This window comes from Neolamprologus multifasciatus, chromosome 22, assembly GCF_963576455.1.
Source record: "Neolamprologus multifasciatus chromosome 22, fNeoMul1.2, whole genome shotgun sequence".
In the NCBI taxonomy this organism is placed as follows: domain Eukaryota; kingdom Metazoa; phylum Chordata; class Actinopteri; order Cichliformes; family Cichlidae; genus Neolamprologus; species Neolamprologus multifasciatus.
The window spans coordinates 4,770,404-4,784,221 of record NC_140459.1 but is presented as its reverse complement, the minus strand read 5'-3'; the positions used below and the strand labels follow the sequence as shown (position 1 = coordinate 4,784,221).

General features: G+C 39.9%; 1 protein-coding gene across 1 annotated transcript in view; it reads left to right on the top strand.

Annotated features, from left to right (window-relative positions):
• Positions 1-595: 595 nt before the first annotated feature.
• The window catches only part of LOC146492689 (uncharacterized), a 246,327-nt gene continuing 233,104 nt past the window's right edge, over positions 596-13,818 (top strand). The window contains exon 1 of the mRNA XM_085148350.1: positions 596-1,416. The gene's annotated coding sequence lies outside the window, so the exon portion shown is untranslated. The remainder of the gene's footprint in view (positions 1,417-13,818) is intronic.

The following is a 13,818-nucleotide window of genomic DNA, read 5'->3' as shown; positions in this document are numbered from 1 at the left end:
CCAGCGGCATTTAGCCGACGATCTGTGTCTAATAAACACATTGACTAATGGAGGCTTCAAAAAATGTTCAACATACTGAACAAAAGATGCTAACTCGATGTGCACTCATCTTTCCAAAGCTATAAACACCAAGGCCCTAAGCTTGTTCTACATAGTGTGGTCTTTTTGTGACAGTGTAACAAAACAATCTGAATAATAATGATGAATTATGTGATCTTAATACTGATTAACAAAAGATGCTCTAAATATTTTGGCCATAAACTGTTTTCCAGCTTGAACGAGCTGAAAGTTTCTCTTTGGTGGCAAAATGTGGTGGAAGTGAAATAATCCTAAATTAAAAAAAATAAATAAATAAACAAGACAGTTTGAATCCCACACAGGGTCAGTACTTATACCCTTAAATATTATGTTTACACTTTATTTTTACTGTTTCAATTTTTTAAAGCGCCACAGTATTTGTATTGTACGGAGCCCCGCAGGGGACATGGGAGAAAAAAAAATTAAGACGGACTTTTGCGAGATCTCGCAAAACAAACTCGAGATCTCGCAAAAGTTTTAGCCGCATTCTTCCCATTAGCTCGAAGCTAACGGGAGGTCGAGACCTCCCGTTAGCTAACCTCCCGAGCTAACGGGAGGTCGAGACCTACTACAGCCGGGAGGAACACCGCTTTCCCGGCACATCGTGCCTCGACCTCCCGGTCGGCTTCGAGCCAGCGTCCGAAGAATGCGGCTAAAACGTTTGCGAGATCTCGCAAAAGTTTTGCGAGATCCCGAGTTTGTTTTGCGAGATCCCGAGTTTGTTTTGCGAGATCTCGCAAAAGTCCGTCTTAAATTTTTTTTCTCCCATGTCCACTGCGGGGCTCCGTAGTATCGCTTCTCTACACTGACAGGCTGGTAGCATTTCTTTGGCTTCTCTCTCCTGTGATAGCATACCTAAACATCACATATAGGACTTCATAAATCCTATTTTACATCAGTGATTACTGTGTGGAAGAGAACAAGATGCATTGCTTCTGATACAGAATTGAACCAAAGTCTGGAAAATTTGTAATTTTGCAGCTTTGCAACTTTAAAATATAATATTTAAAAAATAGACTTTGAATGCCCCTACCTAATAAAAATAACAACTATATTAGTGCTATCACTTTTGTTTTATTGAAAACTTCAATATATTCGCAAATGTTTCATAGTTTCACTTTCTGTGTGTGTGTTTGTAGAAACAGAGCAGCCATCCGGCTTATCCAGTCCAGCACCAACCAAAAATTAATCCTGTCAGGCTGTTGATCCAAATGGTGCGATTGCAGAATCATTGTTAATAAATGAAGGCTTTCTTTCCACTGACATGAGTGAATTAACTTGGGAATGGTCACACGAAGTCTTCAGGTTGTATCGCAGTATCCCAGCCTGGCATGTCCGGTAAGTCAAGCAACACTGAAATGTGCAATGTGTTAGTAGATGCAGATGATTGCGAGTGGATTAACGTGCAGCTCCTTGTTAAAAATAAAGTGATAGGTTTGCTCACGGAAGGCTTTCCAATCTAATATGCTAGTCAGTGTTTGTTATGCTGTAATAAGAATGAGGCAGTAACTTAAATTGAGCAAATAGAAGTGTATCAGAGGTAATCAATTCATCCTGTGGAACAGTGGGGCGCAGGAATGAAAGCCTGCTTGAAGTGTACGCCCGGCTCCCGTCTGCTCCTAAACTAAATCAATGTGCCGGTCGCTGTTTGAGGAAATGATGTAATATGACAGCACTCTTCTGCAGTTCCAAGCCTGATTAGATTTAGTGTGTAATTTTATTTAGTTTTACTTGATTTTACACATGTAAATACATTATAAGTTAAAAAGACAATAAATAGAGAAGATCTAATTTAAAATAAAGTAAACAATAAATTAAACTATGTTCATGAGCTAATTGTTTACATTATTTCATATTATTTTGTGGCACTGTGTTTGGATCTGATTAAACTCTGACCCGTGAAATCCAGTGACCTATTTTTCCGATGCTCAGCTGGTTTAACAGAAGGGCGAAAGTCACTTTTCATTTTGGAAATTGTTTGTCTTCCTGCAAATGGATGTACGGTGAAAAAACACGAGCGTGTGAAAAGGGAGCTAACAAGGGTAAGTGATGTTTCTGGTGTCCCGATATGCAGTATCTGTACACACCTGGTAGTGTAACAGACACAGCTATTCTCTGTGGCTGTGGAGTAAACAGCAATTACAGTCTTTCTGCTTGTCGTTCACTGTTTGCAGTTGCTCTTCAGCGAGTTGGGTCAGTGCAAGAAGTGTGGAGTAAAAATGGCCACAGAGTTAAATATTTACACAACTTACGTGATGCTGGAAACAATCTGGGAGGATTGGAGCTCTGGGAGAGATGGATTTTAGAAAGACAAGAAGACAAGAAATAAACGATGGGCTCTATCAGCCAAGATGGTTCTGCCTAATTAAGTTGTTTTTTAACAACAGATGATGGCACATTTATGACAGTTATGATGAAGATGATGATGATAAGATTATAGACAAATCTAAGGAGCTTAGAAAGAAAAGTGACTAGACTTCTTTAAGTTTCCTGAAGATGTTTCACCTCCAGTTCTAAGAGCAAACGGTGGAGACTCCCAGGTATTTAAGCCCTGGTGGGATACCTGGCTTTTCTTTCCAAACTCCTTACATTACCATGAGCTGTATGACTGAGAGTGTACACAGACATTAAATAGTTATCTACTAGCCCAAGTGATGTATCCTTTTCATCATTAAAAGCAATCACCGATTTGTACTTTCCTGTGCATGTGGCCTCTATTTCCAGGTGTGTATTGTACAATTATTTTCTAAGTTTCATTTTGAGTTGGAATTGGGAGCATCCCCTTCATAGCCATCAACAAGCTTGTTTATCTCCAGCTTTTGCCAAAAGAAACCCACTGAACATGTTCTTTTTGTTTGTTTGTTTGTTTGTTTTGTGGCAACTGAAGGAAAAATCGAATTACTCTAAAATGATTTCTGTAATCGATCAGATATCTGAAAGAGAAATCGATTTCTCATAACAAACCAAACGTATTCTGAGCAGATCAACGAGTTTCTTTGTAACGACAGTCTTTGTAACTTTGTAACTACATTATATTTTTGTCTTTTACAATGATCACTGTGACAAATTAGGCAATTGTAGTCTTAAACTCTCACCTTTTCATCCCTGAGAGATGGCAAACTATAATAATATAACATACTTCAGTGTGTGGGAGCTTTTTCCAGGAAAAGGGTGTAAACAAAGACAGAAAGTAGCCATTTCTAGTAGCGTAGTAACATAAAGTAGCTTAATAACCTGCTGGAAATGCTCTGAATATCATCCAGGTCAGGCTCATATCAGTTACACCCAGCTCTGCTCATTTTTTCACCCTGTTAAATATTTTTTCATGACAGTTAGTACTGTGCAAAAGTCTTGAGCCCCCTCTCATTTCTTTATATTGTTCATCCACAGTAAAGACTTTCTTCTAATATTTTCAGTGGTCTTCACAGTTCTCCAGCTTCTGAAAGGTCTTTCAAAGTTTGTCTTTGGACATTGGCTACTTTTGATTTATTTTTCAGTCCAGACCTTGTATCTAACCATTTTCAAAGGAATGCATTTTCTTTATTTGTTTATTTGTTATTCAGGCTACTTAACACTGACCTGTGAATCATTCAAGCATTTTAAGCACCCAACTCAAAGGATGAGCCGGTATTGTGTCATCTACAAATACCAGATTAGCAAAGAAACAATCTATTTCTTTTATTTAGGCAGTTTCATTTTGGATGAAACTGCCTAAACTGTTTCATCCAAAATGAAACAGTGTTTTTGCTGTTCTGCCTGTGTTTTTCCAGCAGGCTGTGTTTTTCCATCAGCAGCCTGCTGGAAAAACACATTATTTGCTCCCATTTCTTAGCTGTATCTGTGAAAAATGCCTAAGATATGGGGATATCTCAGCATGATGTGCTGTGTGTCAGACAAAAGAAGGATAAAAGATGAAGTGGGAGGCCTGAAAGCTTTTAATGCAAAGAAAAAGTGAAAAAAAAACCCCAACAAAAACCAAAAACAGGGGATGTGAGAGATGCATCTGCCCTTCAGCTGATCCATTCACTGTTCAGTGAAGCCTCATTAGAAATGGTGACAGTGGAAGAGTGGCAAACCTTTTTAAAGGAAGAGAATAATGGCTGTTACGTTACTCAACAAACGTGTCGCGATCCTGATGTTTCTAAACAAGAAACGTAAGAAACTTTGATTATAGGTTCATCCTCACAAAAAGGTAACAGCAGAGAGAATTTCATGGTTCAATACAAGAATTTAAGCTATATCCCGACTGCTTTTGTGCATACAGTGGGGCAAAAAAGTATTTAGTCAGCCACCGATTGTGCAAGTTCCCCCACTTAAAATGATGACAGAGGTCAGTAATTTGCACCAGAGGTACACTTCAACTGTGAGAGACAGGATGTGAAAAAAAAATCCATGAATTCACATGGTAGGATTTGTAAAGAATTTATTCGTAAATCAGGGTGGAAAATAAGTATTTGGTCACCTCAAACAAGGAAAATCCCTGGCTCTCACAGACCTGTAACGTCTTCTGTAAGAAGCTTTTCTGTCCCCCACTCGTTACCTGTATGAATGGCACCTGTTTGACCTCATCATCTGTATAAAAGACACCTGTCCACAGCCTCAACCAGTCAGACTCCAAACTCCGCCATGGCCAAGACCAAAGAGCTTTCGAAGGACACCAGGAAAAGAATTGTAGACCTGCACCAGACTGGGAAGAGTGAATCTACAATAGGCAAGCAGCTTGGTGTGAAAAAATCAACTGTGGGAGCAATCATCAGAAAATGGAAGACATACAAGACCACTGATAATCTCCCTCGATCTGGGGCTCCACGCAAGATCTCATCCCGTGGGGTCAAAATGATCATGAGAACGGTGAGCAAAGATCCCAGAACCACACGGGGGGACCTGGTGAATGACCTGCAGAGAGCTGGGACCAAAGTAACAAAGGTCACCATCAGTAACACACTACAACGGCAGGGAATCAAATCCCGCAGTGCCAGACGTGTTCCGCTGCTGAAGCCAGTGCATGTCCAGGCCCGTCTGAAGTTTGCCAGAGAGCACATGGATGATACAGCAGAGGATTGGGAGAATGTCATGTGGTCAGATGAAACCAAAGTAGAACTTTTTGGTATAAACTCAACTCGTCGTGTTTGGAGGAAGAAGAATACTGAGTTGCATCCCAAGAACACCATACCTACTGTGAAGCATGGGGGTGGAAACATCATGCTATGGGGCTGTTTTTCTGCCAAGGGGACAGGATGACTGATCCGTGTTAAGGACAGAATGAATGGGGCCAAGTATCGTGAGATTTTGAGCCAAAACCTCCTTCCATCAGTGAGAACTTTGAAGATGAAACGAGACTGGGTCTTCCAACATGACAATGATCCAAAACACACCGCCCGGGCAACAAAGGAGTGGCTCCGTAAGAAGCATTTGAAAGTCCTGGAGTGGCCTAGCCAGTCTCCAGACCTCAACCCCATAGAAAATCTGTGGCGGGAGTTGAAAGTCCGTGTTGCTCGGCGACAGCCCCAAAACATCACTGCTCTTGAGAAGATCTGCATGGAGGAATGGGCCAAAATACCAGCTACTGTGTGTGCAAACCTGGTAAAGACCTATAGTAAACGTTTGACCTCTGTTATTGCCAACAAAGGTTATGTTACAAAGTATTGAGTTGTATTTTTGTTATTGACCAAATACTTATTTTCCACCCTGATTTACGAATAAATTCTTTACAAATCCTACCATGTGAATTCATGGATTTTTTTTTCACATTCTGTCTCTCACAGTTGAAGTGTACCTCTGGTGCAAATTACTGACCTCTGTCATCATTTTAAGTGGGGGAACTTGCACAATCGGTGGCTGACTAAATACTTTTTTGCCCCACTGTATAATGGGATGTCTGTGGGACAGTTTGAACTCTTGTTAGTAGAGTTAGGACCACATCTGAGGAGGCGATTGACCTGGATCACCATCTAGCTGTGTGTCTGAGGTAAAATAGTACAATTTAACTATTTACATCTCATTGTGTAAATGAATTTTTCGACTTATGATCAAACTTGTTGACAAATGAAATGGTCTGATTGGTGAGATTTGTGTATTCGGATCAGAAAAATCAAGCTTGGTTTGAAAAAATAAACGGCCCAACTTCCGTCCAGTAAAATGATGTGGTCGGTTTGAACAGCTGCATTAAAAATATAAACACAAAATCATAACTTTAATTGGAAATGGGTCTTATGGAGTAACAAATCTAAAAAATTAAATTTTTTTTGTTCAAGTAGGTCAGTAGAGAGGTACAACAGTGACTGTCGACAACCGTCAGTAAAATACAGCGTAGGCTCGGTCTTGGTATGAGGTTCCATTTCAGCCAATGGCTTCAGGTCAAAACTGAGGGAATTATGAACACAGAAAAGTACCATCAGATTTTCATCCAGCATGCTGTACCATCTAGAAAGCATCCGATTAACAATGGCTTCATTTTTCCGCACTAACTATGCAGTAAAAGCATGCCTGAATAGAAAAGCACACAATAGACTCCTCCCCACAGCCTGGACCTCCTGAAGACTACTTAAAGAAATTAGAAGCAAACTTGGCTAAGAGAGTTCAGTATGTGTTTAAATACTGAGTTTAAAGCTTGTTAGAACTGTACAAACTCAGCTAATATCTGCGTCTCATTATGTCACATTACCTAGCAACAGTGTTGGTCAAGTTACTTGAAAAAAGTAATCCGTTACTAATTACTGATTACTTCCCCAAAAAAGTAATCCCGTTACTTTACTGACTAATTTTCAAAAGTAATTAATTACTTAGTTACTTAGTTACTTTTTAAAAACACGATTTACAACCTGAATAGGTGATAAAGCGATAGATCTTTCAGCCCAATTCTACTTTTTCTACATAATCATCATACAAAATGTAATCAAATGGAAAAGTCTCTTTTTAAAACTTGTTTTATTAGTTTTAATCTTTTAACTTTATGCATCAAGCAAAAATTTAATTATATGCAACATTCTCTGACTGGAAGAAATTAGTTTAATATTTAAACCTATTTTCTGCACATTCCAGCACATAAAATATATATTTTTTTGTGTTTACACTCAGTCTTTCAAATAGATGCAAGTAAAACACAGCAGAAAATAAATAAAGTCAAAGACTAGCGGTCCTGTTGCTCTATTTTCACCTGTAAAGCAGGAGTGCAGTAGGCGGAGGGTTACCCTAGTGCAGGTGTGCCGCGGTCAGTGGAAGAATCCGCGAGTTTCTCTGTGAGTTTCCCATTACGTCGTAGCTACTCGGTGCTTGTTTGGAAGTTTAGGGTTTTCTTCACTGTAAAAAGAAGTTTTCTTCCCACGCACAACGGACACTAATGTTTTTGTCACTTTTTATGGAATCAAACTCAAAGTAAGGTCAGTACTTCCACGCTTTAAACGCTGCACGCTCATACTCTCTCTGCACTCGATATATGATCCATTGTTGATCTGCACACAGCTGTTGTCACGAACGTCGCACTCGCTTACGTCACTGTCATGAGACATTCTAGCAAAAAAAAAATCACGGTTTTAGTAACGCAGTAACGCAGCGTTCCTACGGGAAAGTAACGGTAATCTAATTACCGTTTTTGCAATAGTAATCCCTTACTTTACTTGTTACTTGAAAAAAGTAATCGGATTACAGTAACACGTTACTGCCCATCTCTGCCTAGCAAAATATAACAAAAATCAGTTGTTGCTCAATATTTTTTACAGTACTGTAAACTGAGATGATGCTTTGTGTAATTTGAGTTGTTGAAAGTTCAGAGTTTTCTTCTGTATAAGACTGTCTGCTAAGCAATAGATACCAAACAAGTGTAATGACCTGAAGTGAAATGAAAGAAGAGGCCTAAAAATGCAGCGTTGGCTTTACTCTACAAGCTGATGTTTCCTGAACTCTGTTTCTTACATGCTGTCTAATGAACGCTGAGCTACAATATTTCTGCAGCATAATCACAAAGCAACACGCTTACAGTGAGACACTTCAACTTTGTGGATGAAACGCTCTGAGGTAAAAATTGAAAATTATGTTCGTAGATCGCTTCAGCTCGGAACAACGGTATTTTTGCGAGTTGAGGAATAACAGCTCTCCTATTTTCTCACATACACACTCAAACACACACATTGTTGCCATCTCCTCCCATCGTGACCGACGGCTGTGTGAGTCCTTTAATATCTGCCTGAATAATGCAAAGGCATTTCACAAACCAGGAGTCGTCCCTCGCCTCATTCCAGGCCTCGCCGCCCGGCACAGCCTCGGCGAGAGATATCAGGAATATTTATTTTTCTCCCGTCGCCTTAATATCTCTTTCCTCCCTTTTCCCTCCCTGCCTTCCATTTCCTGTATCTCACTCTTCTCCCCCTGCTGCTCTCCTCATTATATGCTGCACTTACTGTAGTTTATTGCTCCAACTGTCTTCTTTCTGCTCTTGGGCTCGCTCGTCCTCTCTGCAACGCAAGTGCGTGAAAATGCGTTCATGCAAACATGCACGCCATCGCTCTGATTTCTTCAATCAGTCACCCTCTCTGTCTTGGCTAAAGCATATCTTAACCATTCTTTATTAGATTTTCCCCAAAGCTACAGTACTTGTTTCATCATCTGTTGCGGTTAGTGCTCTTAATTTCCAAAATGAGAAGTTTTCATCACCTTAATCCCTGTGTCCCATCTGTTTCTTCACTCTTAAGGCTCCTCACAGACTGGAAAAGCCTGGATAAGGGATGCAGAAATGGGATTAGGGGGAGAAAACAGGAGGAGAGTCGAGAAGGAGAAAGTGAGGGAGGCAGACTTCGTCAAGAAGCCTGCTGGTTCAAAGCAATAAGTGATGTTTGGAAAACAGCCAATATGGGAGAGGGTGACAGTTATGGATTGTGTGTGTGTGAATGTGTGTTTGAGTGTACATACCATCCACATTTGTGTGCTTTTCACTAAGCACACATGGTATATACTATATACTTTTAACTTCAGTTTAAACTTACACTTAGAAAAAAATATAATAATATAATATTAAACAAGTGATATGAATGAAACATTTTTAAAAAACTAGAATAGGCTCCAATTATACCTGTGACACAGAATTGGATAAGCATTTAAGAAAATGCATGGATGGGCATGCGTGCACTGACCCTTAAGAGGAAAAGCCATAAATATGTGTGTTTGAGTCTTATATCAAAAGTTCAATTCAATTCAATTTTATTTATATAGCGCCAAATCACGACAAAAGTCGCCTCAAGGCGCTTCATAGATACAGAGAAAAACCCAACAATCATATGACCCCCTATGAGCAAGCACTTTGGCGACAGTGGGAAGGAAAAACTCCCTTTTAACAGGAAGAAACCTCCAGCAGAACCAGACTCAGGGAGGGGCGGGGCCATCTGCTGTGATTGGTTGGGGTGAGAGAAGGAAGACAGGATAAAGACATGCTGTGGAAGAGAGACAGAGGTTAATAACAGATATGATTCAATGCAGAGAGGTCTGTTAATACATAGTGAGTGAGAAAGGTGACTGGAAAGGAAAAACTCAATGCATCATGGGAATCCCCCGGCAGCCTACGTCTATTGCAGCATAACTAAGGGAGGATTCAGGGTCACCTGGTCCAGCCCTAACTATATGCTTTAGCAAAAAGGAAAGTTTTAAGCCTAATCTTAAAAGTAGAGATAGTGTCTGTCTCCTGAATCCAAACTGGAAGCTGGTTCCACAGAAGAGGGGCCTGAAAACTGAAGGCTCTGCCTCCCATTCTACTTTTAAATACTCTAGGAACAACAAGTAGGCCTGCAGAGCGGGGGCGAAGTGCTCTAATAGGGTGATATGGTACTACAAGGTCATTAAGATCAGATGGGGCCTGATTATTTAAGACCTTGTATGTGAGGAGCAGGATTTTGAATTCTGGATTTAACAGGAAGCCAATGAAGGGAAGCCAAAACAGGAGAAATATGCTCTCTCTTTCTAGTCCCTGTCAGGACTCTTGCTGCAGCATTTTGGATTAGCTGAAGGCTTTTCAGCGAGTTTTTTGGACATCCTGATAATAATCTTCTTCTTCTAAGTTACATCTATCTTCATGAAGTTGTAGAAAAACACTTTATTTCACCAATACAGTGCGTTTCTCGCTGTTACATCCATTTGAATGGAGTTCTCGCCTAAATCAAAGTATAGGTTTACATTTTGTGAATAACTTGAAAATCTTAGCTCAACACGGGGATGCTGAATTCTAAGGAAAACATAACATCAGTTGCATGTGGACTTTTGCATGTGTATTTGTTCATTTATTCATAAGCACAACGTAACTGAAGTGCACATGTTCAGCTTTAATTCCAGAGGTTTAAGGAAAAACATGCAATGTTTAGCAAACATATCCCTTGCAGTCAGCGACTGCCTGCAGTCTAGGACTCATGGAGATCACCAAAAGCTGTGTTCATGCTGCAGCCACCTTCAGTTGCTGCTTGTTTGTGGGTCTTTCTGTATTAAATGTTAAAGATGCTCTGGGCCGATCGGAATCTTGGGATAATTTTTGATCAATCTTTTGATGCTCATATCAAATCTGTGACCCGCTCCTGTTTTTTTCATTTAAGAAATATCACTAAACGTAGGACTGTTGTCTTCAAAGGTGAACTGGAGATGCTTGTCCTTCATCTCCTCCCGGTTAGACTATTGTAACGCACTCTTTTCCTGTCTGTCTAGGGCTTCCTTAAATCACCTTCAAGCGGCCCAAAATGCCACAGCAAGGCTTTTAACCCGCAGTAATATATTCTCCCATAATGTGAATGTGTAATTTGATTGTTTATATCAGGATAAAAGACCATGCCTTCACTATAAGGACTAACATCAGGATAGTAAATCTGTGGCTCCTGTTGCAGATGACAGATATACATGTATGGTGCAAAGTTTGTGCTGTGTCTGTAGAAGTGCTATTTCATAAGGAAAATGCTTTTCAGTGCTTCGGCATACTTCTGTGCTAGCCTGAAGGGAAAACTAGGAAGGAGGGGGGTTAATTAAAGAAAGTGACTGGAATAAGGGAGTGTGTAACAGATTGTAATGAAGGTAATAAGAAAGAAAGATGGAGGATGTGTGCAGGTGATGTTTAAAAAGCGTGTGTGCGTGAAGATGATACATCGACGAGTACTGCTTATGTCTCAAGTTCTAGTACACCAGTCAGCCTCTCAACTCGCTTCCAGCCTCATAAATCATTCACATACTGAGACCGATGTAAGTACAAATGCATATGCATATATAAACACCTGGAAACACATGCACAACATTACTGTGTTTCTGCTGGCTGATTCGACCTGTACTCAGTGAACCTACATTTGTAAGTTATGTGTACTTATGCTGTCCAGTAAAGTGCAAAGTTACTGATTATTTTATGATATTAGTGGGATTTTCATAAATGAAATGTGGTGGTAATATAGACTGTGTATAATAAATAGCTAGTACCTCAAACCTGCATTCAGTTTATTGGCTGCCAGGAACTCTTTTGGTGTTTTTTGCTCATGTTCACGTCGCGTTCACTGTTTTTATTTGCTGATTTGTTTCATTTTCACTCAGTTTTTACTTTTCTTTTAAACTCTCTGCTGAAGTTTGGCAGCAAAAAACACTTGGGGAAAGAGTTGTTGTTCCCACTGGGAATTGTGGGATTGAACAAAAGTATTTTATCAGTACAATATAATCCGCAGTATGATCATTGCCTTAACAATGTAACAGATAGCTTTAAGATGGCCTTAAAATGTTTATGCATACTGTTATTGTATTAACCTTGTATTCCAGATGCAGTTATAACTATTTTTATACACCTTGCAGTTTGTGCCTTTTAAAGAGTTGTTAATTGAAGAGTTAATTGAAGGTCAAGAGCTTTGGCTCAGCGATATGTCTGGCCAATCCAGTGTGAGGTTGGCTAGAGCTGTGGAAGGAATTGCAATACATGCTTACAAAACACTTATATCAGGTTATTCTTTAGTATCTTTTATTAAGTTTTAAGTAGCATCATTTGATTAAAACATTTATCCAATATATTACACATAGGTTCTTCTGTGGAACCAGCTTCCAGTTTGGATTCGGGAGACAGACACTATCTCTACTTTTAAGATTAGGCTTCAAACTTTCCTTTTTGCTAAAGCATATAGTTAGGGCTGGACCAGGTGACCCTGAATCCTCCCTTAGTTATGCTGCAATAGACGTAGGCTGCCGGGGGATTCCCATGATGCATTGAGTTTTTCCTTTCCAGTCACCTTTCTCACTCACTATGTATTAACAGACCTCTCTGCATTGAATCGTATCTGTTATTAACCTCTGTCTCTCTTCCACAGCATGTCTTTTATCCTGTCTTCCTTCTCTCACCCCAACCGGTCGCAGCAGATGGCCGCCCCTCCCTGAGCCTGGTTCTGCCGGAGGTTTCTTCCTGTTAAAAGGGAGTTTTTCCTTCCCACTGTCGCCAAAGTGCTGCTCATAGGGGGTCATATGATTGTTGGGTTTTTCTCTGTATCTATGAAGCGCCTTGAGGGGACTTTTGTTGTGATTTGGCGCTATATAAATAAAATTGAATTGAATTGAATTGAATAGTTTCAGTTGTGTACGTGCTGGCCTTTTGTCTGGTGGAAAAGGTTACAAGGTTCAGCTGGTGAGGTGAGAGGTGAAGCTGAGTGCATTTCATGCTGACACACACACACCCACACAGTAGATAGACTCATTTATGGGTGAGAGGTTAATCATATTTGCTTGCAACTGCATTTTTGTGCGTGCAGAATTGCTAGTTTGTTGCAGAGCATGGCCTTTTGGAGAAGCGAGAGTCAGAAGGTTGACAGGAAGCACCTGCCGTGGAGACGGAGACAATGTTCTTTTTAAACTGTGTTAAAAGTCATTGTGGTTTTGAAACCTATGTATGTATTGTATCTGTTTGACGTTGAAGGGGCGTCATTAAATTTAAACCCTGATGCTATAAAACATCTGCGTATGCTTTGTTAGCTGGAGATCAACGCTGTCTGCGTACAGCGCTGGTCCCTCCACGCGTGTCATTAAAACCATCGTTTGACTTCACCTGGCAGGATCAGTGTTGTTATTCTTGGATTACCTCCAGTATCCCTCCTTAATATTTGAATCCTTGTTTGTTTTCTTGTTTAGTGAAAGGTGATGGCTTGAGCTGAACCTTTTACCTTCAAAACATTATCCCTGGATGTTGGGAAACTCAGTAAGCATCCAAAACAACAACAACATCAAAATTTTCCTGTGAAAATGGATGGTATAAAGGACCGTTTCAGAGAGGAAAAGTCAGAAAAATTGTTGCAAATCCTGAATTTCAGTTTCCCACTGCTGAAATGTGTGGTAGTATATGCCTCAACAGTCTCTAGATACAGTTACAGACATAACTTTGTTGAACAGTGATTCAGTTTTGCATTTGTACCTTCCTGTAACGCGGTTAAAGGACCAGGGCGCCTGACTGCAGCTTCATAGACAATGAGCTTTCAGAAGTAGTCTCGACTATGGAGCCTGAGTGTGTGAATAAAACACAGGAACCCAAAAATAGAGCTCAAAATTATATATATATTGTGTATGTTATGATAAATATAGAGACAGATATACAAAAAAATAAAAAATATATGCATATATATTACAAACAAAATAATGTTAACAATACAAAACAGCTTATTATGTTCCAAAAGGAGGTGGGATGAGGTTTAGTCCAGTATGAGATTTAGTTCAGTTCCATGGACCTGTGATAGGTCATGCGTCAACAGTTTTTTAATTCAGTCC